Source organism: Aquarana catesbeiana, linkage group LG13, assembly GCF_042186555.1.
Source record: "Aquarana catesbeiana isolate 2022-GZ linkage group LG13, ASM4218655v1, whole genome shotgun sequence".
NCBI classification, from domain to species: domain Eukaryota; kingdom Metazoa; phylum Chordata; class Amphibia; order Anura; family Ranidae; genus Aquarana; species Aquarana catesbeiana.
In genome coordinates, this window is record NC_133336.1 from 86,476,590 (window position 1) to 86,501,643 (window position 25,054).

A 25,054-nucleotide genomic window follows, 5' to 3' on the forward strand; every position below is an offset into this window, starting at 1 on the left:
AGGTAAGTAACTTTGCCTGGATGCTGCAATGCAATCCTGAGTGTGGCTGGGGGTTAACGCTTTTGGTAATGAAAATTCACCCCGAGCCACACTCGGGAATACCGCCAGGGAGGTTAAAAGGTGCAGAAAAAGGGGGATGGTTAATGCGCTACCCAAAAAAAAGTAGTAAAATATAAGTGAGCTGCTACAAACATGTGACAAAAATGTAAGCTAAAATGAAAAACAAAAATTGTAGCGCTAATAAACTCATATAAAAATAGTCTCTGTGCACATGAACATAATGTCCCAATGGTGACGTGTTGTTAAAACAACCAAAACAGTCCACAGAGAATATGTTTGATCCGTGTGGCAGTTCCTTCAGCTTCTCAACGGTCAGTTCAGGTATCAACAAGATAAACGAATAGATGGAATACGCTTACCGAATAAGTTGGATTCTACTGCCATAAGCATAGAATCAATGCGGCTTTGTGCCACCAAGGGCAAAGGTGTGAAGTGATGGAGGCAAGGGTAGAGCCTCTGCCAGACCTGGACGTCCCTCTCGGTCCACCGGAACAGGATCCAAACAGTTCCCAAAGGAAAGTGATTCACCAGGGCATGTGGATAAAAGAGGGATGCTTCCACATAGTGTGACTCAGGTAGTTTTATTGTTAAAAAACCACAATACATAAAACAAAGCGTGATCACGGAATAAAAAGCAGTGTATGGGCGTTTTTATACCCCATACACTGCTTTTTATTCCGTGATCACGCTTTGTTTTATGTATTGTGGTTTTTTAACAATAAAACTACCTGAGTCACACTATGTGAAAGCATCCCTCTTTTATCCACATGCCCTGGTGAATCACTTTCCTTTGGGAACTGTTTGGATCCTGTTCCGGTGGACCGAGAGGGACGTCCAGGTCTGGCAGAGGCTCTACCCTTGCCTCCATCACTTCACACCTTTGCCCTTGGTGGCACAAAGCCGCATTGATTCTATGCTTATGGCAGTAGAATCCAACTTATTAGGTTAAAAGGTGCCCTTGAATCAGTCTCATAACTCAAACACTACCTTTCAAGTGCATAAAGCTGGCCAAACACAGCTTGAATTTCATCTGATTCCTGTTGAATCGGCCATAATTTGAGCCATGGGTGGCCCTGTCACCACCCCCTGATTCAACAAACTTGATGCAGTCAATGTGTGGGTATTCAGACAGTGGCAGGTACTGCGGCTGTCTGCATACCCACACATTCACAGCATCAAGCCTGTTGAACCAGGTGGTGTTGACAGGGCCACCCATGGCTCAAACTTTGGCCAATTCAGCAGTAATCAAACAAAATTCAAATAATGTTTGGCCAACTTTAGACACTTGAAAGTTAGTGGTTTAGTTTGCATTCACTATGTAAATCTTGAAAGTAGTGCTTGATGCTGTCAGTATGTGGGTGTTCACACAGCTCCAGGTGCTGCAGCTGTCTGAGTTCAACAGGTGGCAGGGGAGACTCCTTCATCCACAGTCTTTAGCAAGGATAGGGGAAACCAGTGATTCCTCTTATTTAGCCTCATGGCATGGCTAGTCTAAGTCTCACCTGTGATCATTGAATACATAACCCACACTGGATTATTTACAGGTTACACCACTTAGACACACAGCATCAAACTGCTGTAAAAAAATTTCAATGCCTTGCACACCACAGCTTTAAAAGAACCAGCTAATCATGACATTGCTCTCTTCACATCAGCTACCAAAGCATCATCTACACATCAGACTAAATATTGTAGCCCAGGTTACATTATCCAGCAATGTTCCACATTATTGCTGTAGAAAAAAATGCTCATGCATACCTTATAACTTTCTTAGATCAGAAGGAGGGACACTTTTTTGCACAAAGTATGTAGGCACGTGGCATGCTCCAGCTAAGCCCTCAGTTGCAAAGACCATGACACATTTTTAAAATTATGGTTGTGCTCAAAAATTTACATACCCTGGCAGAATTTATAATTTCTTGGTTATTTTTCAGAGAATATGAATAAAAACACAAAAACTTTTCTTTCACTAATGGTTAGTGTTTGGCTGAAGCCATTTGTTATCAATCAGCTGTGTTTACTCTTTTTAAATCATAATCACAACAGAAACTACCCAAATGACCCTGATCAAAAGTTTACATACCCTGGTTATTTTGGCCTGATAACATGCACACAAGTTGACACAAAGGGGTTTGAATGGCTATTAAAGGTAACCATCCTCACCTGTGATCTGTTCGTAATTAGTGTGTGTGTATAAAAGGTCAGTGAGTTTCTGGACTCCTGACAGACCCTTGCATCTTTCATCCAGTGCTGCACTGACATTTCTGTATTCTGAGTCATGGGAAAAGCAAAAGGATTGTCAAAGTATCTGCCGGAAAGGTAGTTGAACTGTATAAAACAGGAAAGGGATATAAAAAAGTATCCAATGAATTGAGAATGCCAATCAGCAGTGTTCAAACTCTAATTAAGAAGTGGAAAATGAGGAGTTCTGTTGAAACCAAACCACGGTCAGGTAGACCAACTAAAATTTCAGCCACAACTGCCAGGAAAATTATTTAGGATGCAAAGAAAAACCCAAAAATAACTTAAGGTGAAATACAGGACTCTCGGAAAACATGTGGTGTGGCTGTTTCAAGATGCACAGTAAGGAGGCACTTGAAGAAAGATGGGCTGCATGGTCGAGTCGCCAGAAGAAAGGCATTAGTACGCAAATGCCACAAAGTATCCCGCTTACAATACGCCATACAGCACACACTCAAGCCTCAAACCTTCTGGCACAAAGTCATTTGGAGTGATGAGACCAAAAATTAGCTTTTTTGGCCATAACCATAAACACTACATTTGGAGAGGAGTCAACAAGGCCTTTGATGAAAGGTACACCATTCCTATTGTGAAACACAGAGGTGGATCGCTGATTTTTTGGGGATGTGTGAGCTACAAAGGCACAGGAAATTTGGTCAAAATTGATTTCAAGATGAATGCAGCATGTTATCAAAAAATACTGGAGGAACATTTGCATTCCGCAGCCAGGAAGCTACGCATGGGATGTACTTGGACATTTAACATGACAATGACCCAAAACACAAGGCCAAGTCGACCTGTCATTGGCTACAGCAGAATAAAGTGAAGGTTCTGGAGTCGCCATCTCAGTCTTCTGACCTCAATATCATTGAGCCACTCTGGGGAGATCTCAAATGTGTAGTTCATGCAAGACAGCCCAAGAATTTACAGGAACTGGAGGCTTTTTGCCAAGAGGAATGGGCAGCTTTACCATCTGAGAAGATAAAGAGCGTCATCCACAAATACCACAAAAGACTTCAAGCTGTCATTGATGTTAAAGGGGGCAATACACGGGATTAAGAACTGGGGTATGTAAACTTTTGATCAGGGTCATTTGTGTAGTTTCTGTTGTGATTATGATTTAAAAAGAGTAAACACAGTTGATTGATAATAAATGGCTTAGGCCAAAAAGGAACCATGAGCAAAAGAAAAGTTTTTGTGTTATCATTCATATTCTCTGAAAAATGGCCAAGAAATCATAAGTTCTGCCAGGGTATGTAAACTTATGAAGCACAACTGTATATTGGCTTATCAAAATAACAAATGCAGTCATCTGGAGGTCGGGTATAAGGCTTAGTGTAGCACAACACTTTTAGGATTTATATAGTGAATTTTTATTTATAGGGGTCTGTACATCATACCAAAAAGAGGGAAACTGAGAAGGCAAGAGGGAAAATGGGATTTTGTTTTAAAAAAGGGCCAGTCCCTCCAAATAAAGGAACATTGAGAGTTTGTATGACAAATATCTCCCCAGGTTACACTATCCAGGGACACTTCCTGCCCCTGGGTGGCTCCATTTACTTCTCCACTGTATCTATGGTGGGAAACATGGTTGTTATCCATGATGCCCTCCTGATTAGAACTGAAAAAATGTCTCCTTTTTTTCATGACCATTACACGGGCAATGGGGAATTATTTGGTTGTTTACAGAAAAAAGCTTGTAAAGGATATAATACTTTTTGTGCTTTCAGTTCAGCCCAAGGACACTGCGTGCTGTGTTAATTTTGTCCAAAAAGAGGAAGGGAAACTCAACCAAGAAGGTCACATCTGCGGAACACCACGGTTGAGATAAAATATTTTATTATACAAAAAGCACCATTTGAATAATAAACAACAAGGAACAGTTGAAAAAGCCTATCAAAACACTGTTAGAAAGACGTTGTCATTGGGAGAACAAAATCACAGCTGCGCCTACATCCATGCAACCAGGCAAACACACATCCTAAGTTCTAACGGACTAGTTTTGAGTAAAAAATAATAACTTGAATAGTATTAAATGACTCGACAGTCCAAAAATTCCATAAAGAACAAAAAAGAAATTGTGTTCTTTTCCACTGGTATGAATGTGTACAAGTTTGCGGGTTGGAAGTTCTTTGAGCAGCCCAGTAAAAAATATTCTGTGTTAATTTTGTCAGCTAAAATATTTTCGTCAACTAATTTAATACTATTTTAGTCGACTAAAATACAACTAAAACTAAAAGAATTCAGATGACTAAAATACGATTAAAACTAAAATACGACTAATAATCAAAAGACTATGACTAAAACGAAACTGAAATTTTACGTCAAAATTAACACTGTACTATCACATAAGAATAAATATTTAATTTTGGTAATTTATTCCGGTAATATGTGCAATGGCATTACAGCCAATAGAGTTTAAAGTTTTTGGTTTTTTTTTTATATTTTCAAGTTGTACTTCTGCTTGTCAAAAAACAATATTTTTGTTTGTTTATGAAGTTTGGTTTTATTTATAAAGACATTATAAATCACAACAGCTAAATCTGTGTCTGTAGTGCATGTTCAAACCTTAACACCATAATCAATAATATGTTATTAGATTTTTACTCCAGGAGTATATAATGTTTGGCAATTCTAAAGAAATAATGCATTAAAATTTAACTAAACCCATTAGATTTTAATTAACTAAAATGTACTAGACTAAAATTTGACTAAAACAAAAAAAATTCAGATGACTAAAATGGCATTTTAGTCAAAAGACTACAACTAAAACTAAATGGAAATTTGACCACACCTCCAGGCTACATTGTAGTGAGAACAATTGTTTTCTATGTGCCCTAGTGGTGCTCATTTACTAAGCTCTGGAGCAACTGCACTTGCAGAGAGTAACTGCACTTTGCAAACTGCACTTTCTATTTGCCTTAGGGTTGCCCCCTCATTCCTTTAAACCCAAACACATATGAATTACACAAGTTCTGAGGCTAATTAAATGCAGATAGGGCATCAAGTGAGTTTAATTACCACCTTAAATCATCCATAGAACCACTGTAATTAATATGTGTTTGGTTTTAAAGGGATGAGGTGGCAACCCTAATTTGCCTTTAGTAAATTAACCCCTATGAGTTTACTTGCAGATGCCCTGCACATTATTCCTCTAAATGGAGACGTTTCCCATGAAGACTCAAGATGAAGTCATTCAAAATTTTCACATGCAGCTCAGCAATGTGAAGAAACCCCAGACTGCCCCAAGCAATGATAGTCGTGTTTCATTCATTCTCACTATTTAGAGAACATCAACACTAAGAAATATCTGTATGTAAATGATAACATTAACCCCTTTAAGAAAATCTTCAGTGTTTGCTCCTGTCTAATGCTCTTTCGCAGTATATCATCGGTAAGCCATGTAGCTTAATAATACAACTGAAGCTACTGTATGCTGTCAGTCAGTATGATGTATTGAACAGGATGGGTGGGAATGCAAATTATCTGAGGATGGCACGAGGCGCTGTTCATAAATGCAGTTTTCCCATCATAAGAGAAGGAAGTAATATTGGTAATGGTTTATATTTGGTTTCAGATAATGATTTCAAGAGTGTCTTATTTTTAAACAACATCCTGCCATTAGAACAGCCTTCCTCTGTAAAACATGCTTGTATATTAATGTACTTGGTGGTAAGAGTTAAAATATCTGTGAGGTTTTTTTTTTTTCTGCCTATGACCACATGGGGTAGATTTCCCTCACTTCCTGTCCTGCTGTGACATACAAATGACATACAGTACAAGAAATTAGGGCTCTGACTGTTACCAGGACAGGAAGGCTCAGACAGCAATGAAAACATTGTCAGAAGTCGTAAGGCTTTTCCACACTACGCTTAAAATATGTTTTTGTCTTTTGGAGAGATTTCTCATCCTACAGGGACAAGGATACCAATCATACCAACTATAAACATTTCAGACCGGCTGCTGATGGACTCAGCCTGGTCACGAAATGCATATTTTGCATCCATTCAGTATATATGACTTTTCATTTCAAGCCCTGATAAAGGGGGTGGACCACAGAAATGTGTTAGATTTGTAATAACGCTTTTATCTTACCTTGGAATTAGAACGATTCTGGATAAAATGAGAATCACAATTTTTTTTTTTGTTTAGAATAAAGATCACGATTCTCGGTGTAACATCATCTTTCACATTATACAAAAAAAAACAATGTTCTAACTTTACTGTTTAGTTTTTTTTTTTTTTAATTCATTGAAGTGTATTTTTCCCCAAGAATTGTTTTTGAAAGACTGCAGCGCAAATACAGTGTGACATAAAATATTGCAATGACCACCATTTTATTCTCTAGGGTCTCCGATAAAATATATATATATATAATGTTTGGGGGTTCTAAGTAATTTTCTAGCAAAAAATATTGATTTTAACTTGTAAGCAACAAGTTTCAGAAAAAAGCTTAGTCTTTAAGTGGTTAAACTGTAAAAGTTCATCCCTTTGATCTAAAAGAACCAAAAGATGCATTGGGGGTTATTTACTAAAGGCAAATCCACTTTGCACTATAAGTGCACTTGGAAGTGCAGTCACTGTAAATCTGGGGGGAAGGGGAAGATCTGAAATTAGGGGAATCTCTGCTGATTTTATCATCCAATCATGTGCAAGTAAAAATGCTGTTTTTTATTTTCCTTGCATGTCCCCCTGGGATTTACAGTGACTGCACTTCCAAGTGCACTTGCCGTGCAAAGTGGATTTGCCTTTAGTAAATAAACCCCATTGCTTCTGTTTATCTCAGTGCTGAGCAATGTTGTGAAAAACTTAGCAGGCCGGCTATTCTTTTTTTTTTTTATAGAAATGCTGGATTAAGATCGTGAGGGGGGTTGAGTCGAGATCGCGATTAATCGTGCAGCTCTACTTGGAATTAATTTATATTAAATTCATTAAATTAAATTAATTTAGATCTGGACAATTACATTTTGGTGTGGCACAATCTAATTCCCTTAGGAATAAAATTTTGAAAAGGGCTCTTATCCTTCCCCGTCTATCCAAAACAGTGTGAAACATTTTGGATGAAGATGGACCTTGTTTTTGTTCTGGATAAAGTATACAGGATCTGCTATCATCTTCCCAGAGTAGGAGATTAACCCCTCTATGTTTGTCCTGGTGACAATGTCACGTAAGACAAAGTGATGGGAAATCCACAATGTTACAATACATCTTTTGCTGGAATAGAGGAGTTTGGGAATTCCTTTGAATGGAAACATGGAGAAAAGAAGAAAAGGATTTCCCGTCAATGGAACATAGACAGAAAAATAGATACCCTTCTCTACTGTATTCAAAACTTAAAAGAAAAGAAAAAAAAAACGCACACACATGAAACCAAGTCAACGCTACAGCATCGCAAAGTTGTGTTACGTTAGTCCATTTCTTCTGCCTGTGTGATGTTACCTTTTGGGTGGATCTGGGTAAATGTCAATCACTATTTTAAAGTGTAATTCCTCATACTACCGAGAAACACTGAATAATCTATCCAGATTAAACTGCACCATTGAACATGTTGGCTTTTTATTTTGAATTACTACACCAAGGCAGATAGTTGAGGTCACTCTGACTTTTTTTTCCTGTTCCTTTTTTTCCTGTCTTCATTCTAAAAGGCATTAATTACAGAACCAAAAGTTTGCAACTCTACAGTTCTCTGTGATTGCACCAAGATCATAATCACGCTCTTAAACAAACAATGGGAAGATCTGGCAATGGGAAAGATCCAGTCAAAAATCCTCCACATGTCCTGTAAGCTACAATCTAAGTTCCAGATGACCTAGGAGAGTTTTTCCCAGACCCGTCCTCACCAACAGTGCAAACTTTGCAGGTGACCACACAAATAAGATGTAAGTATGCTTTGGTCACACTCACAGGTACATGTAGTTGTCATTTGATAACAAAGAAGTCTTGATGATGTGCAAAATGCAGTAACCAGAGAGCTAGCAAACAAAGAGAACTGCCAACCCTACTGTCACTTACCTTATAAGATCAGCTGACATTTTGGATGGCTAGTGTGTTGTGTTATAGGCCTGCAGTTATTTACTGCTTTACAATTCAAGAATTATGCAGGCTTATTGAGTTGAAACTTTTTCCAGGGCACCACACCCCCCCTCCCCCACAATAGCTGATATAGTTAAAAAAAACTGTCGTGAAAGCTACTTTGATTTTCCAAAATGTGCAAACATTTCAAATTCCAAGTCTTCCAGCCTCCTTACAGCAGAGTGAGAGGGTCTTCCCACTGCCTGGGTGATGCAGTCACTTCCCATTGGCTGTCCAGTGGTGGGGTCTTCTCAGGCTTCAGCATTGTAGCACTGTAATTATGTCATAATGAGGGGAATGGTTAGTGCCAGCAAAGACTACAATGCTGGACCACTAGTCTCCATTCCCAAGAAAGATGCCTTTGAGGAACCCATAACTACAAACTTAGATTAGTAAGAATGGGATTGCACTCTTGTAATTGCAATAAAACAATGGTGACTGAGTGGGGGGATAGGTTTGCTTAGATTTTCTTTGTTTTGAACAGAATGGGGTGAGATCAGAGCCTTGTTTTTCTGTCTGTGTTTCGGCTGGGGAGATTCACTCTCTATTTGTCCCAAGGTAAAGAGAAATCCAAAATGATGAGTTGCCCTCAGAAGAGTAATAGGGGCAACCTTCCCATGAGGGTGCTTGATCCCTGTTGAACCTAGGCTTGCTTGAAATTGTCCTGTTGAGTCTACAGAACAAAAAGTTAAAAGAGAATTAGGGCCAAAGCCTTTTTTGGCCCAACTTCCCCTACGGATCACAGGAGAGCAGTTCGCTCTATGTTCCTGTAAACCATTTTCAGCCGATAGCGGGCTAAATTTCCCTGTCTGCTGACGTCACTCAGCTGGTCAGTACAAAACAGAAACAGTACAGTACAAACAGTACTTGAGCTGCACAGTACTTGGTCTATAGCAGCACCATCTTGAATGTAAAGCATTTTAGGGTGTGCCGGGCCCCCCAAGTATGTTTTTGTATATTGTATGGACCCTGACCAGGTCTCTTGGGCTGGAGCACCCCTCCCCCTCTTCATTATCTCTTATTAGTGGCCACCATTGCATAGGAGGAATCCCTTCAGTTCTCCCACATAGAGGAGTTTATCTCCCATGGTTGAGACACAGGTACTTTCATTCTATTACTAGGGTAGGACCTACTAATTCGGGGTACTGTGTCGTAGTAAGTGGGCTTAGCACTATATGACCATATAGTGTGACCAAACCCCCGTATTTTTGAATATGTTCAGGTGCTTTTAACTAGCCTTGCAGAATAAATGTAATTTTTGTATGTGTGCGCTGTAATCTGTTTTGTACTGTTTTTGGTCTTATAGCAGCACCATCTTGAATGTAAAGCATTTTAGGGTGTGCCCCCCAAGTATGTTTTTGTACTCAGCTGGTCAGGACGCTCGATTGATCCCAACTTTGCAGTTGGGATCCACCCAGATGCCTGGATTGGCAGCTGATTCAGCCTCCCAGCAATCCGCTGGGAGACTGAGTGAGCCGCTCCTGCCCCCTCCACAGCATGGCACTCCAGTCAGCGCTGGAGGGGCATAATAGAGAGCCAGTGACTGACAGTCTCAGCTCTCTGCTCAGAGTGGAGGGGAGAAGTGAGCAATCAGTGTTGTTTGATTGCTCAGTTCTCAATGCAGACGTGGCGGGGGACAGATGCAGCATCAGATCAGTGCTGTATCCACCTAGGTTTGAAGCCCCATACTCTTTTTAGGGAAATCTCCCCAGTCGGACACGCCCTTTTCTTCTATAAAGAAATACAATGTTTTGGCTTTAGATATATTTAGTAAGGTTATTCAAAGCGCAGTAACTTATAGCAACTCACTAAATTTTACTTTACTAAAGTCACACCATACAAGACATGATTTCTAATTTATTGTTATTGAAAATGACCACTTTACAGCCCCCCTTTTATTGATCTTTGCATTCAAAGGGGCTGAATTATCTTCTACAGTTACGATCACACCGCCTTTCTGGCTCTTTCGGGCCTTGGGGAAATAATTTTGCATGCATTTTTGCAGAATCAGCAGCGAAAGTCATCCCTAGATCTGACCTACACATTTCAGTGCATGAGAAGGAAGTCTAAAGGTAATGTGTGGGGGGCCATTTTAAAGGGTATTCTATAAATTGTAAATGTCTTTTATGTGCTTACAACTGCTCTAATGTAGGCTTTTAAGACTGAAGAGCCATGTGGAGAGCATCCTTGTGTGCTAATTACCATTCTGACTCATATTTGACTGTTCATCAACAGATTTTGGGAAGAGAGATTTAATCTACATAATGTTGATAAGAACAGTTCTGTCCAGCTTACCATGTGTGTGGGTCATGGCAAGTTCACAGCAAAGTGTTTATTTATGAGTGCAATGATTAAAGCGCAAACAACCGTAAATATATTTTTTGCAGCTTCAATGCCAACTGTGGCTGCCAATTTTGTCAGAAATGCCAAGAGACTGATATTAGTGTCGACTAAGCTCTCCAACTAGACCTCTTCCACTTGCTACACCCAAAAATAGTTAGAGGGTCAGTTTACAAGACTGTTAGTTATTTTATCTGCAATCGTTATTTCATCTCATAATCATTTGCTCATCGCACCACTTACTTTGCAAACATAAACATTGAAAAAGCATGAATTATACATTAAAGTCTTTTATTTTTCATAAATCTGTATTTAATCTCATGGGTTATTTTGTCCCCACCAAATATGTTCTGACTCCTCAATAGATGCTCAAAGTTAAAGTGCACGTAAACTTACACAGTCTGTTACCATCGGTAGAGTGTTCATTAGCAGACCTCCTGCTGAATTGGAGCAGAACAGAATGGAAGTCACTTCTGTAACATCTGTGTCCATTCAATGTTCTGCCACTGGAGCCTAGTGGGCCCATGTTAGGTCTATAAGCAGCCAGATTTACACAGACATGAGGTCATTTACATGTGCTTACCTTAGATACATCACGTTTATGTCTGAAAAAAAATAAATGTCATGAACCGTTTTGTTTTGTTTTTTTTCTTTGTCCAACATGCACTTAGTGGTACAGTAGTAAAATGTAAACAGACACATATCCATTTACATCCATCTACCCATAGACTATTATTAAACTTCTGTTCAGAACCGCCTGAAAATGGACAGACAGATTTGATCAGAATGCTTATCTGAAGGCCCTTAAAATCTCATGTTAATGTAATTTCCAAAGTAATTTTCAGTATTTTTAAATATGCAGCTTTCATGAAAATACCACCTGCCATAATGGTCCTTGTTCAAGCCCTTCATGTTTTAGTGTGCCAGCACTCCAACTGCCTTCCAACTGTGCTCCTGTGTTGTCACCCTCTCAAATGTACTCCTGGTGGAGATATAAGCATCCATACTGATGCTCATCATGCAGGCATGACGTCCCAGAAGATTGCAGGGAGGGAGGGGGAAAAGGTGATCTTCCTCCTGGCGCCGCGGCACCAGGGGAGGAAGTGGGAGCTGGGTGCCTGTAAAACAGGGTACCCCGCTCCCACCCAAAAAAAAAAATGACATGCCACATTTCATCAGCACTTAAAGCAGAAGTTCCATTTTTGGGTGGAACTCTGCTTTAAGTCCTGTATATCATAGTACACACTATTTTTTTCACTTAACCCAGCTGGCTGAACGAAAAAAAAAAAAACTGAAGAGCTCAGGAGGAGCCTATGTACTAATTATGTGATGTTAGTACAGCAACCTTCCCCACTAACCTACTATTTTCTTACCAGGGGACATCCCCCGCCCCCCCACCAGACCACACCGGTCAGCTCTCTCAGTCATTGGCTAAGAACGCTGGTCGGGAGCCGATCAGAAGACCTTTTTCGGTCATGTCACATCGACAGAAGCCGTACACAGTCCAAATGTTGGCTGGTTTCTATTAAACGGCCGATGCTGTCCGATATTTGGCCCCTCTGTACAGTCCTTAAAACTGGTGACCAATCAGCTCTTAACTTCAGCTTCTTCAATTAAGCTTTGACAAAAAAACTGGATGCTGATTTCTATGCAGAGCTGCACCAGATTTTGCACTCTCCATTTTTAAGGGCCTTACAAACGGGCTGAATATTGGCCGATTCAATAGAAACCAGCCGACATTCAGCCTGTGTGTACAGCAGCTGGTTCTAAAGAAGCCAGCTGTTCAGCCTGCTTCTGTCCAGTTTTAGTAAATCAACCTCAATGTGTTTTATCAAATGAAATGTGATCCAGATAGGGTTTACATCTATTTTAACAGTATAAAATGACAATTGCAGTCCCTAACATGACAAGCACAACCTAAAGTCTTAGACAGGCCTGCTATTTACCTGAAGTAAAGCACTCACACGCAGCACAAAACATAGGCCTCATTGGACCCATATTGTTTACTGAGGTAATCGTATTGTTTGCTCAGTTAAATGTTTACTAAGACAAAAATAAGTTATTCCTTTTATCCTTCTAAATAAAATATATAGAAGTGGCAAACAGCTCTTAGCTGCTTGCTGAATTTGTGTATTTTGAGTCACAATGATTTCCACAGATGTCAACAATTTTGTCACTGTTAAGCCCCCAAAACATGGCTGCTTCATTTCTTTTTTAAGTTCTGCCAGGGAACCGCACAATACGGGACTTGTCTTCTCTCAATGCGATATAAAGGTGGCACCGGACATTACTGTAAATTTCAGTGCAATTCCAGCTTTTGATAAAAAGAGCTTAACAATGGCACATTATCACAACTGCAGAAACAGTCTTGTTTTTGTGACTAACTTTACAGTGAAATTCCCTTAATTCTATTAAGGATTAACCTCAGTGTTATGCCACCATCAAAGTGATTTGGAGATAGCTTTGATACATTGTATCTCACAAAATTAGATATCTTCAGCAAATCATTTGGTGGAAGCTGAATGCTGTTAACCCTATATTAGTCATGTTTACAGTCAAAACAGTGTAATGTACTAATGTAATTCTCTATAAACACAAATTATTATTATTATTAGATTGCTTATGTAAAATTCTTCTATGGTAAACCTAAGGCCAAAAAATGTTTTTGGACACTGGATAGAGAAATGGTTTAGCTCCTCTCTTTTATCATTTCAATCTCTTTATTTGTCATGGGACCATTGTTATAAAGTGATGGGTAATTTTGCAGCTGTCACCAGAACAGAGGGTAAGAGGAAATCCTCCAATGTGGACAATCATAATCATCTGGGAGGGATTTCCCTTCAGTTTTCCCTCACTTCTTGTTGCGTCCTAGGACAGGAAGTTAAGAAAAATCTCCCTCAGAGCATAAAGAAAAAAAGAAGAAACTTTTGGGGGTTGTAAACCTACGATAGAGTAGTCTTTTGGCAGCAGATAAACTATAATGGCGCGTACACACGACCGGTTTTGCCGTCGGAATAAACTCCGAAGGTTTCTCCGACGGAACTCTGACGTAATTCCATTCAAGTGGTCTTGCCTACACACGGTCAAACCAAAGTCCGACCAAAGTCTGACTGTCCAGAACGCGGTGACGTACAACACTTACGACGGGACTAGAAAAGGGAAATTCAATAGCCAGTAGCCAAAACTTCCGTCTCGTACTTGCTTCAGAGCATGCGTTGTTTTTGGTCCGTTGGAACAGCATACAGACGACCAGTTTTCCCGATAGGAATTGGTTCCGACGGAAATAGTTAGAACATGTTCCATTTCTAGGTCCATCAGAATTTTCGGAAAAAAAAGTCCGATGAGGCCTACACACGATCCTAATAGACGATGAAAAGCTTCCGTCGGACTTTTTCTGTCAGACATTCCGCTCGTGTGTACGCGGCTTTTGAGTTCTGTTTAGGCCTCATGCACAATGGACGTTTTTACAGCTGCTTCTAGGGGTGTCTGGCGTTTTTTTTTTTTTGTGCCTCAAAACTCCCCTGCATGTTAGCCTATGTGTCCATGCACACATAGGCTTTTAGCAGCGTCTAGTGGCAGGAGAGTTTAGAGGCAGGAAAAAACCCACTGACAGTGCATCCGGGAGCAGCAGAGTTTTGGCAGAAAAAAAAACGCCTAACGCTTGCTTAATGCTGCTAAACGCATCTAACTGTGCCTAAAAGCTAAATGCATTTAGCACTTCATTATTTATTCATTTCCATAGCCAGAATAAATGAAAAATTCTGGCCAATTAAATAAATAAACGCCCAAACACCAAACGCTGGTAAACTCTGCTAAACCTGTTTGAAAAAACGCAGCTTAGATGAGTTTTTAAAGCTGATTTTTCTCCTGTCAAGAGAAACATTAAACAAGTGTGCATGAGGCCTCACCGATAGCATATAAATAATAGATAATAATTAAGAACACAAGTTGGAGCATATGGATAAAGTCTATGAGCAACCCAAGCCATATACAGTTCCATATTTCTATACAAAAATAAATTATTAGTTATTAGACTATTTTATTAGTTATTAGAAGACTATTGATATCAATAATATTAAAATAATAATACATAAAAAATAAGAGGCTTTGGCTTATTTATTAAAACGAGAGAAAACAAATTATGAAGAAAATGGAGAATTCTGATTGGTAGCCAAGAAAAACAACTACCATTTTGATCTTGTCTTAGCAATAATTACAGTGGGAGTATAATTTTTACCGATAAGTAAGCCTATAATAAGATATTGATAGGTGTGAGTGTGCTGTCATTTAAGTAAAGCACCACATCCCTTACATTGAGAAAGGTAAAGGTAAAACAAAGGGTTCCTTGGGACTTTTAAGGTGCAACACCAGTACTAGGCGTTTCATTAAAATAACAATATTTATTACAAAATTGGGTTAAAACAATAGATCCATATAAAATTAAATACATTCATGACCCATTTCTTATATTCCTTTAGTACATAGCAGTATTGTGGTGGTGAATCCCAACATGTTTCGCCCGCTGGACTTCTTCAGGGGATGTACCATCCGCTAAGGGGTCATGGCACCCATAACTATATCCAAAAAGAATAGAATATCTAGTCAGAGTTATCAGATGATATTTCCAATGGAGCCAGACAAATTAGCACCATGAGTGACCACAGGAGGTATACAAGGAGGGAAATAAAATATGTATTACACTGTACACTGTACTGAAAACACTGTGCTGAAAACAGTTTTTATGCAGTGAATGTCCTGTCCACTTTGCTCCAGCTGTATTCAATTTTATATATATATATTTTTTAACAAATGCACCTTAAAAGCCCCAAGGAACCCTTTGTTTCCAGCTTATTTAAGCCTTGTTTAAGCCTATAATAAGGCTTACCTATAGGTACAGTAAATATCTAAATGTGCAACTTTAGATGGAGCCAGTGATGTCACCAGCACATGCCCGCTGAAGGAACGACATACCCGTGTCATTCCATCAATGCCGTGCCGTAAACAGCGACTCCCACGCACATGCAGGGGAGTGATGTCATCGCCGGCTTGGCCATTCATGTCGCTGAAGCCTGCAAATCCGGAAAGAAGACAGGGTGAAAATGGAAGTGCCTTTAGCAGTGACAGCGCTGGAGAGCTTCGTTTTCAGGTAAGGCTGTCATAATGTGCTAGTATGCGATGCATACTTCGTTTTTGATGTGGTTTACTACCACTTTAACAATTTAGCATGCAATTATTATGTAGTATAAGATAATGTGAAAATATATAATCTTAAACTTTTTTCTGAAATATATGTACCTGTCCACTAATGGTACACCGAAATTTCGCAGAAACATATCGGCCGAAAATGGTGTTTTCGGCAGGTGGCCGAAAAAAACAATTCTGATAATAAAGCCAAAAAAGGGGGCGGGGTCTGCCCCGCTGAGTGCCGCACATGTGTCATCCTGGCGTGCCCCTGTCAGAGTCCTCCTGTCCCTCCTCCTCTCCTTGCGAATGTCAGATGCAGCCTCACCAGTGCCTGGTAGCGCGATCTCACGCTGTGTAGCGGAGCTCTGGCAGGCTGCATCTGATGGGCACTGGGGAGGCTGCATCTGATGGGCACTGATGAGGCTGCATTTGATGGGCACTGATGAGGCTACATTGATCTCTTGTATCATGTCTGCAGTCTCTGACCATTTCCTGTACTATGTCTGCAGTCTCTGACCATCTCCTGTATTGTGTCTGCAGTCTCTGACCATCTCCTGTATCATGTCTGCTAGAGGTGCACCAAATAGAAATTTTGCCAATGCTATTAGCAATGTGTTTAAGTTTAAAGCGGAGTTCCACCCAAAATTCGAACTTCCGCTTTAAGCACTCCTCGTCCCCTTACATGCCACATTTTGCATGTCATTTTTTTTGGGGGGGGGGTTACCTTCTTTTTAGTGGGACTTCCTGTCCCACTTCCTCCTTCCTCTTCTCGGCTGCCTAGGCGACTCCTCCTCTCGCCCTAGGTGGGTGCCAGCAATTTTCTGGGACATGCCACAGGTCCAAGAAAATTTCCTGGCCAATAGCAGTGCGCACCGGCTGTGCAGCTGTAAGCTGTCATGGCCGGGTGATCACAGTTGCTATGACGCGCCACAGAGAGAAGGGGGAAGAGGAGCAAGGCTCCTGGCGCCCGCATCGCTGGACAGTGGGACAGGTGAGTGTCTGTTTATTAAAAGTCAGCAGCTACACTTTTTGTAGCTGCTGACTTTTAATAAACTAAAAAACAGGTGGAATAAGGGGCTGTAAACCTTTGTGCTTTTTCACCTTAATGCATCCTATGAAAAACCACCTGGCAGTGACCGTCCCCCCAGCACCCCGTTTTACTTACCTGAGCCCTGGAACTTGACCCGACTGGGACGAGCTGTCTCTCTGGACGGGGTTTTCGGCTCTTGATTGGATAGATTGATAGCAGCGAAGCCATATGCTCCCACTGCTGTTAATCAAATCCAATAACGTGGGCGGCGGGGGCTGGGGCCGAGTCATACATTCGCCAGCTATGGACGCCGAATGCTGGATTTGGAAGCGTGCCCGCAAGGTAACCGCCTCAGGAGAGCGCTTCTCCTAGGGGGTTATCTGATGCGGGGAAGAGCAGAAGAGCAGGTTCGGGGCCACTCTGTGCGAAAGGAGCTGCGCAGTGGAGGTAAGTATGATATGTTTGTTATTTAAAAAAAAACAAACCCTTACAATCACTTTAAGTAAGAGATTGCAGACATGATACAATTGATGGTTAGAGACTGCAGACTGTATTTTTCTTGAGCTTTTCTTGCACTAAAGGTGCCAATAATGGCTAACAATAAATTCATATTAATTTAAATTGATGATGGAATTAAAAGTGAAATATAATAGAATTACTGGTATATATAAAAATATAAATATTTTTTTAAAAACTGTCATTTTCGGTTTCGATTTTCAGCAAGTGCATCAGCTCCAAAATTTCCCTTCGGTGCAGCCCTACTATCCACAGTTACTGAAGCTTTTTATCAATGGGCCTAATTTATTAAGGTTTCAAGAGAAGAGCACTGCAATAACTTATAGTGGAGTGAATAAAAATATCCAGCCATATTCAGCCAAATTTTAAGGTTCTGTCCACCCTAAACTGATATTTTGGTTTCTGGTAATTGCTGGGGAGTTCAAACATTTTTTTTTATATATTTGACCTAATTTAATTTATGAGATCTCTGTAACCTGTTTTGCCAGTTATAAGGGGATTCCACTATCCATATTGGATGTTTGGTTTATTTTATGTTATGGGGAATAGAACAGGAGGTGGACAAATGAAAAATGCTGAGGTGGACAGGACACCCAACACTCCCAGGACAAGAGTGCAGTTGGGAAATACGGCAATGAGATTTCACTTATAGGGTATTCCAGATATAATGTATAAGAAGATAGGTGTTAATCCATTGCATCAGGCTCCACGTCTAAGTAAAATATCACTTTTGGGTGTTCTGAGCTTCCCTAGGCCCAGAGTGGAAGTTGCCAGTAATTGCCTGCTTATTTTTTCAGCACTTCACCTCATTTCACACATTTTATAAATAATGTCTAAATGATGTCTGAAAGAAAAAGCCCAAAATTAAGTGAGTTTAGGTTGTCTTGCCAAAGCTGCTCATGCGTATGTATCAACATTAATACGCAAATACATGGAAAGTAAATTCCACTTCAGCTTTAATATATGAGTAAATCAACATATGAAACCACAAAGATGTACAAATAATCCTTTTGAAAATATGTTAATGTACATCACAATGTGTTCGGCATTACAAGGCCGTAAATTCTAGGAAGTAAAGGATATTCATGTTATCCTTAAACTACTGCATAGGAAATGTCTACATCATGCAATGCTAAATAGCTTATGTGCACAGCACCCGATGACTAGTTCTCCCCATAAATAACACATATAAGCTGGGAGAGCTGAAAGCCCTAAATCCACTGAAGATTAGCTTGTAAAATACAGATACAATTATGACATTTGCGGTTTCTGCTTTTAAACTGTCATGTAGTCACTTTATATAATAAATGTGAGCTTTCCAAATCTGTCCTCTTGTGCCAATAAGTGCTCAGCCATAAATTTCAAACATGCACCCAATGCTCTATGTCATTAGGTGTGCCAGGACTGAGCAAGGAGCTAGTTAGGCTTTGCGATATACTGAATTAAATGTAATGTGTATGTACAGCCAGAACCTATTTTTCAGTTCTCGATAGAGTACGGATGGGTAAAACCCCTGTCAGTTTTTGTGTCCCATTTGGGATATTCCCCTTTACTTCCTGATCTGCAGACACAACAAGGAGTGAGAGGAAATTTCTCTGAGAAGTCCTCTCTTAGATAGTTGTCACCAGACAGGTGTCACAATTGGATGATCACTCTTGAATTCCTGTTCTGGTGGGAACGCAAAATAGGAAAGTTTGAGCTTTCCATACACTTTATCCCATGTTCATACCTATGAATGGTCTCGACTCCATACAGATGAATGGTCTTGATTACATACAAGAAGCTGTGATTATCTAGGGGAGCTGGCAGCCTTCAATGGCTTTCAATGGGGCTGCCTCCCACAGCTATTTGCTGGGAACCCCTATTGGGGTTCTCGTGTGTCATCGGAATTGCGCCCATTCGCAGGTGTGAATGTGGCCTTGACCTGGATCTGTCAGATGGCATACAAGTAACATTTTCAATAACTGTACCTCCTTTCCATGTTTTGATTGCACAAAAACAACTGCAAGATTTCACTAGTTATAGAGGAGACTAAAGAAATAATTCCTTCCTCCTGCAGTAGACTGATGACACCATCTCGAACTAGGAAATGTCACTTGACCGGAGCCCAATGACTGCTTTTAGTGATAAAAGATGCAACTTTTCTGAAAAATTATTTTGTTACTGTTGCTATATACTGTGATGTGTCTGGAATTTATTCATGCGGGGGTCAACATAAATAACTATAAGGTCCACTTTAGCTTATGTACATAGGGGATGAAATACAAATGTCACTTATATCCTACCTAATTTATTTATAATGCAAAAGATTTTCTTGCAACATCTTAGTTCTAATTTGCTTATCAATGTTCTTAGTCTAAAAGGCATGTACCAACTTGAATCCAAAAAAGTTCCTTGAATTTCATATTCTAAGTTCCCTATTACAGACCAAACAAACAGAACCACATTACTGATTCAAACCAAGAACATATTCAGTATTTGTAAATCTTCATCACCAGACTGGTATGTATTGATGTGTTTTTTATTGCAGGATAAGCATGCAAAATGCACTTCCTGAACTCCTTAATCCTTGGTGCCCAATATGCGGCCCTTTGGCACTTTTTGTGTGGCCCTTGGTGCCTCTGCTATTCTGTGTTTGTCCTGTAGTGATTTCTAGCAGTCTTGTAAAACATGTCTCCAGATGGCTGTCTTCTGAAGCATGTCCCCATTCTTCAACAGCTCCTATAGCATATTCACAATCTATGACAGTCTCATACAGCATGTCCACTGTCTCTGACTATTTCTAGTATCATGTACACAATCACTGACCATCTCCTGTATTTTGTCCATAGTCTATGGCCATCTGTTTTATCATGGCCATAGTGTTTGACTATATCCTGTTGTGTGTCTGCTGTCTCTGATACTGAATATTCACTGAACTTATTGTACAAGCATTTTGGTGATGTCAAGGGCCACATTTGATGCCCTGCATATCAAGAATGTTGATCACCGTTGACCTTCTCTAAGTGAAAAGCAAAGCTGGCCAGTTTTACATCTCATCTCTAGTGAGATTTAGTTCTGCATGTCCCCAGTAGATGCTGACTTGGATTATTCTGCAATTTAGTGGACACTAGATACCTAGTAATATATATATATATTAGGGCTGTGGAACTTAAAGATTAATTCCTCGATTAATCTTTAATTTCTTTGATCGATCAAAATTCTTTTGATCGGTACTCACCTCTCCTCCGGCTTCAGGGTCTTCAGGGAGTTCCGTCGGAGATCCGGTGACATCGATGTCCTCCCCCCTTCCCCAAGTGCCTCCGTCTGCTAACGAAGGGAAGGGGGGAGGAGTCCGGTGACGTCGATGTCCGTGACGTCACCGGACAGCCTAGACAGTGATGGTAAATATGGATGTGGTTAACTGGGATCATTCAGTGAGGTAAGTGTAGGCAAATTTGATAACCAAATTTGATAGTCAATATACTAGATAAGTTTTATAATTACAGTTAAACTAACTTTCTACGTTTTTCTTAAAGTATAATAAAAAAAAAAAATTACTTACGTCAGTGCTACAGTTTGAATTTAAAACGTATTTGTGTGAACTGTGTAGTTAAGTCATGGATTGTGGAAACTAACTAGTGTCGGGTGATTGTATATAGCAGAGTTGCAATGCAAGGAGATCAGCTAAAAGTAGTTGGATCTGTATGTGCGTTATAATTAATCAAACTTAGTTGATTAATCGATTAAAAGAAAAAATCGATTAATCGAACACGAAAATTTTAATCATTAACAGCCCTATATATATATATATATATATATATATATATATATATATATATATATATATATATATACACACACACACACACACTGTGTATCTCATTTTTTTATGGTGAGAACTAAAAATTAAGGTTTTTAGATTTTTTGTTTTTAATTAAAGCTTAATTCCAGGTTGATCCCCCCCACCCCATATCTTTTTGCATGACTTTAGAGGTGTCCTCCATCTCCATTCACAGGTTTACCGGTTTTATATTTTTTATATAACATTATAACATTACATTTTATGATTATGCAGTATATATATAAATACTGCAAATACTGCATAATCATTTACTGTGAGGGTTTATTGCAATTTCAAGATACTGGAACATCGACCTGCGCTCCTCATCTTTTTTCCACAAACTGAACTGGAGAATGAGAGAAGTTGTGGGGGAGGCTGCATTCAGTGTCACGTGTACAGGGGATATGAACTTTGAGCAGAGCTGTGGGGAACTTTTCTGCAACTGCATATTAGTATTTAAATTTCCAGCCAGCAGGTGGAGCTCAAATCTTTTTTTTATATGTTAACCTAGTCTTAGCTGCTCTGTTGAAAAGCCATAAAGGTCAGGAGGTTTACTTTACTACCTGCCACTTCCCAAGCCGCACATACTCACATAAGGGCAAAGCACCAGGTTCCCTTTACTACCTCCCCCTTCCCAAGCCGCACATACTCACATACCGTGGTCTCATGTTCATCTCCTCATGTACGATACAGGCTTCGAAGCCCTGAACTCTATGTGATGACACAAAGGCACTACCCAAAGTCTGGATCTTTAAGACAGCGCTGAAGGCTGTTGGAGCAAGGGATAAGGTAATTGATACACTTCATCCCTGTACCCCTAAACTAAATGAGCATTTAACCCTTGCAGTTGGGGTCGGGGTTACTGCAAAGGTATATTTTTATCATCCCCAGAGTTCCACCTTACGCTTCTAATATTGCAGGGTGAAGAGAGATCTGCCCATCCTTTTACCTTTAACCCGTTGGCAACTTTATCTACCTTACTCTAGTGACAATTGGAAGCAGCACCCCACACAGTTAATGACTAACTCCTTTCTTTTTTTATAAATGATCTGTGACTGGTCACAGAATTTTCCAGACATGCTGAAAAAAACCTCTGCAAGTGATAATTGGCAATTGCACCACTCATCCGTATTCATTACAAGATTTGTAATAACTCATACACTGCCTGATTGTTGTAGGCAGTGGTTGCATCACCTTTGAAAACTAGGCAATGTATGATAGCACTTACTGGCACTGTTAAACCACAAAAACATGCAATTAGTCTTCACTCTGTATCCTCAGTAAAGGGACCAGTATTATGTCAAATCAAGAAAACCACCATCTTATTTTATAGCAGGAAGCCAATAAAAACCTACTTGAAGTGGTAAAATCAACCAAGTATGTCCAACTGCGTACAGTCACAGGAAGATTCACAGTGAATAATATCTTTTAAACATTACATTAACGAAAATAATAACCTTAAAGCCCCCAAATATTGCTGTTTCCTAAGGGCATGACATCAATAACAAATGTGTTCTCTAAAAATAAGGATTCAACCTTCAAGGAATGATTCAGCAGCTATGTATTCCTGTACTTCTTTGCTGTTTATCTTCATGCTGATCAACATGATAGGTGGTTCTGCGTACTGTCTACAGTTTGAAAGCTTGTTTTCATTAAAGCCTTCCCCTGATGGCCCTTTCTTCCCTCTGTCTATTTGATTGGTGCCTTTTTGATTCTATCTTCATGGGTCTCTTGTGTTCTGTTCAATTAATGGAAGGGTTGACATCATCAGAACAGCATAACCCTTGGCTGGGATCCTCAAGTGCTGTTAGAAGTCTATTACCAACGAGTCTTGAGACTACAGATCACAGCATCAAGGTAAAGTATAAATGAGACACTAAAACTTCTTGAAACCACTTCTTTTTCTCCAGCAGTATATTTATCGACCTTGCAGATGGTGGTCGTGTGGATCCTGTATACATTGCCATTTCTGGTTGAAAAGTTTCAGGGATTTCATTTCTTTAAGAGAAAAACGATCGCTAACACAACAGTGACCGACATGTATTAAGTGCATAATACCCGGACAGGCTTTTGTTAGCTTCAGAATGGTTATTCTCCCCATTTAAATTAATAGGAACACTAAAGCAGCTTGAAGCAGCCCGACACAGCTTAGAAGAAGGTTAACATCAGGCTATAAGTAGATCAACTGCAGGTCAAGTGCATTTTTCTATTAAATCTGAATGATCATAGAAGCATCTCAAAGTGATGTCTTGGATAGGGTATGCAATGGCCAAAACCCCAGTGGGGATTGAAAGTGACACTAAACAATATTCTTATTCTCCCAAAAATAATCTCTACACATCCACTACTTAATGACCTTGTAATCTATTTTTCCTGAAATTGTTCTAAAGCCTAGTACACATGCTGAGATTATCGGACGAATGATCATTTGTTTTTTTGCATGTTAGTCTCCATATCGAAAACAAATAGGCTACTAAAGTAAGAAAATTCTAGTACAACAGAATAAAAATTCGGAAGTGATGTAATGTATTCGTACTGTATTTTTGGACAAAAACTGTACAACTGAAACGAAAACTGTACAATCTGGTATCGTACGAGAAACATTTTCTTGTTTGTCCCTTCGGAAAATTTTGGACAAAAGCTGTGTACTAACGATCAGATTATCGTACGATTGCTGCAAAAGAGGCATTTTTTGTACGATATTCTGATCATGTACAGGGCCTTCTTGTAAAGTCCTCCATGAGCTCCTGATTCTCTCCTTTTCTCCCACATTTCTGTTTGTTTGGAATGAGCAGTGTACAATAGTTGTGGTGATGTGCACTGCTTTGTGCATACTACAAATAACCTAAGTCCTTAGTCCATTACAGAAGCGAGCAAGTGAGAGTGGCTATGTTCCTAGATACAGTTGAACCATGGAGAGTAAATGGAACCTGACAGGGAGTCAAATCACAGCAGCAAAAAATAAAAATTAGGCTGGGAGCAATATAATGCATAGCTCCCAACTGTCCCTGATTTCGAGGGAACGTCCCTGATTTGGAGCATGTCCTTCTTTCCTCCTCATTTGTCCCACTTTTTAGTCTGATCTATATAGTTGTATATAAAATGCACTTTTTATTTTTCAAAAAGTGTTCCCCAGTGCTAAACCTTTCATCCAATTTCTAAATTGCTGCATTTGTACCTTTTAAAAGCCAATATAAAGGAATAGTAGTGGTAAAAAAAAGCACTTGTGGATTTAATTAACCTTTTTTTGGTTAATTCTCCTTTAAGGGGGTGTGACGGGGGCGTGTCCTATGCCTACATATGTTTGTTAGTAGGTGTCCCTCATTCCTCTCTCAAAATGTTGGGAGGTATGATAATGTACTCTCTTGAGTTGAACTTACATACGTTGAGGATTTTTAAAAAATAGAACTATAGGCATTTTTCAATTTGGATAGCGTAAAGGAGGGTTATAACCCCTGTCAGATATTGTTTTGCCATCTGTGTCCCATTGGGAAGATTTACCTTCACTTCCTGTCCCATGGCCAAAACAGGAAGTTGGAGGAAATCCATGCATATTAAGGGAATTCCTTGGGGCCCCCAGGTCACCAGAACTAGTGTCCACATTGGAAGATTTCCCCTTTATTACTTTTCCGGGGACAACCCAAAATTGGGTATTTTCTTTTACTTTCACTTTCAATGATAACAGTAAACAGGATAAATAGAGAGGGTGAATCACCCTAATGGGGGAAAAGACAGCAATAAAAACCAAATAGTTGTTCTAATCCACCTCCACTCTATCCAAAACTAAA

The 25,054-nt window shown here is 39.7% G+C and overlaps 1 protein-coding gene across 11 annotated transcripts in view; it reads right to left on the reverse strand.

The window, feature by feature from the left end:
- The window catches only part of SMOC1 (SPARC related modular calcium binding 1), a 296,270-nt gene that overhangs the window by 167,306 nt on the left and 103,910 nt on the right, over positions 1 to 25,054 (reverse strand). The gene's annotated exons all lie outside the window — the stretch shown is intronic.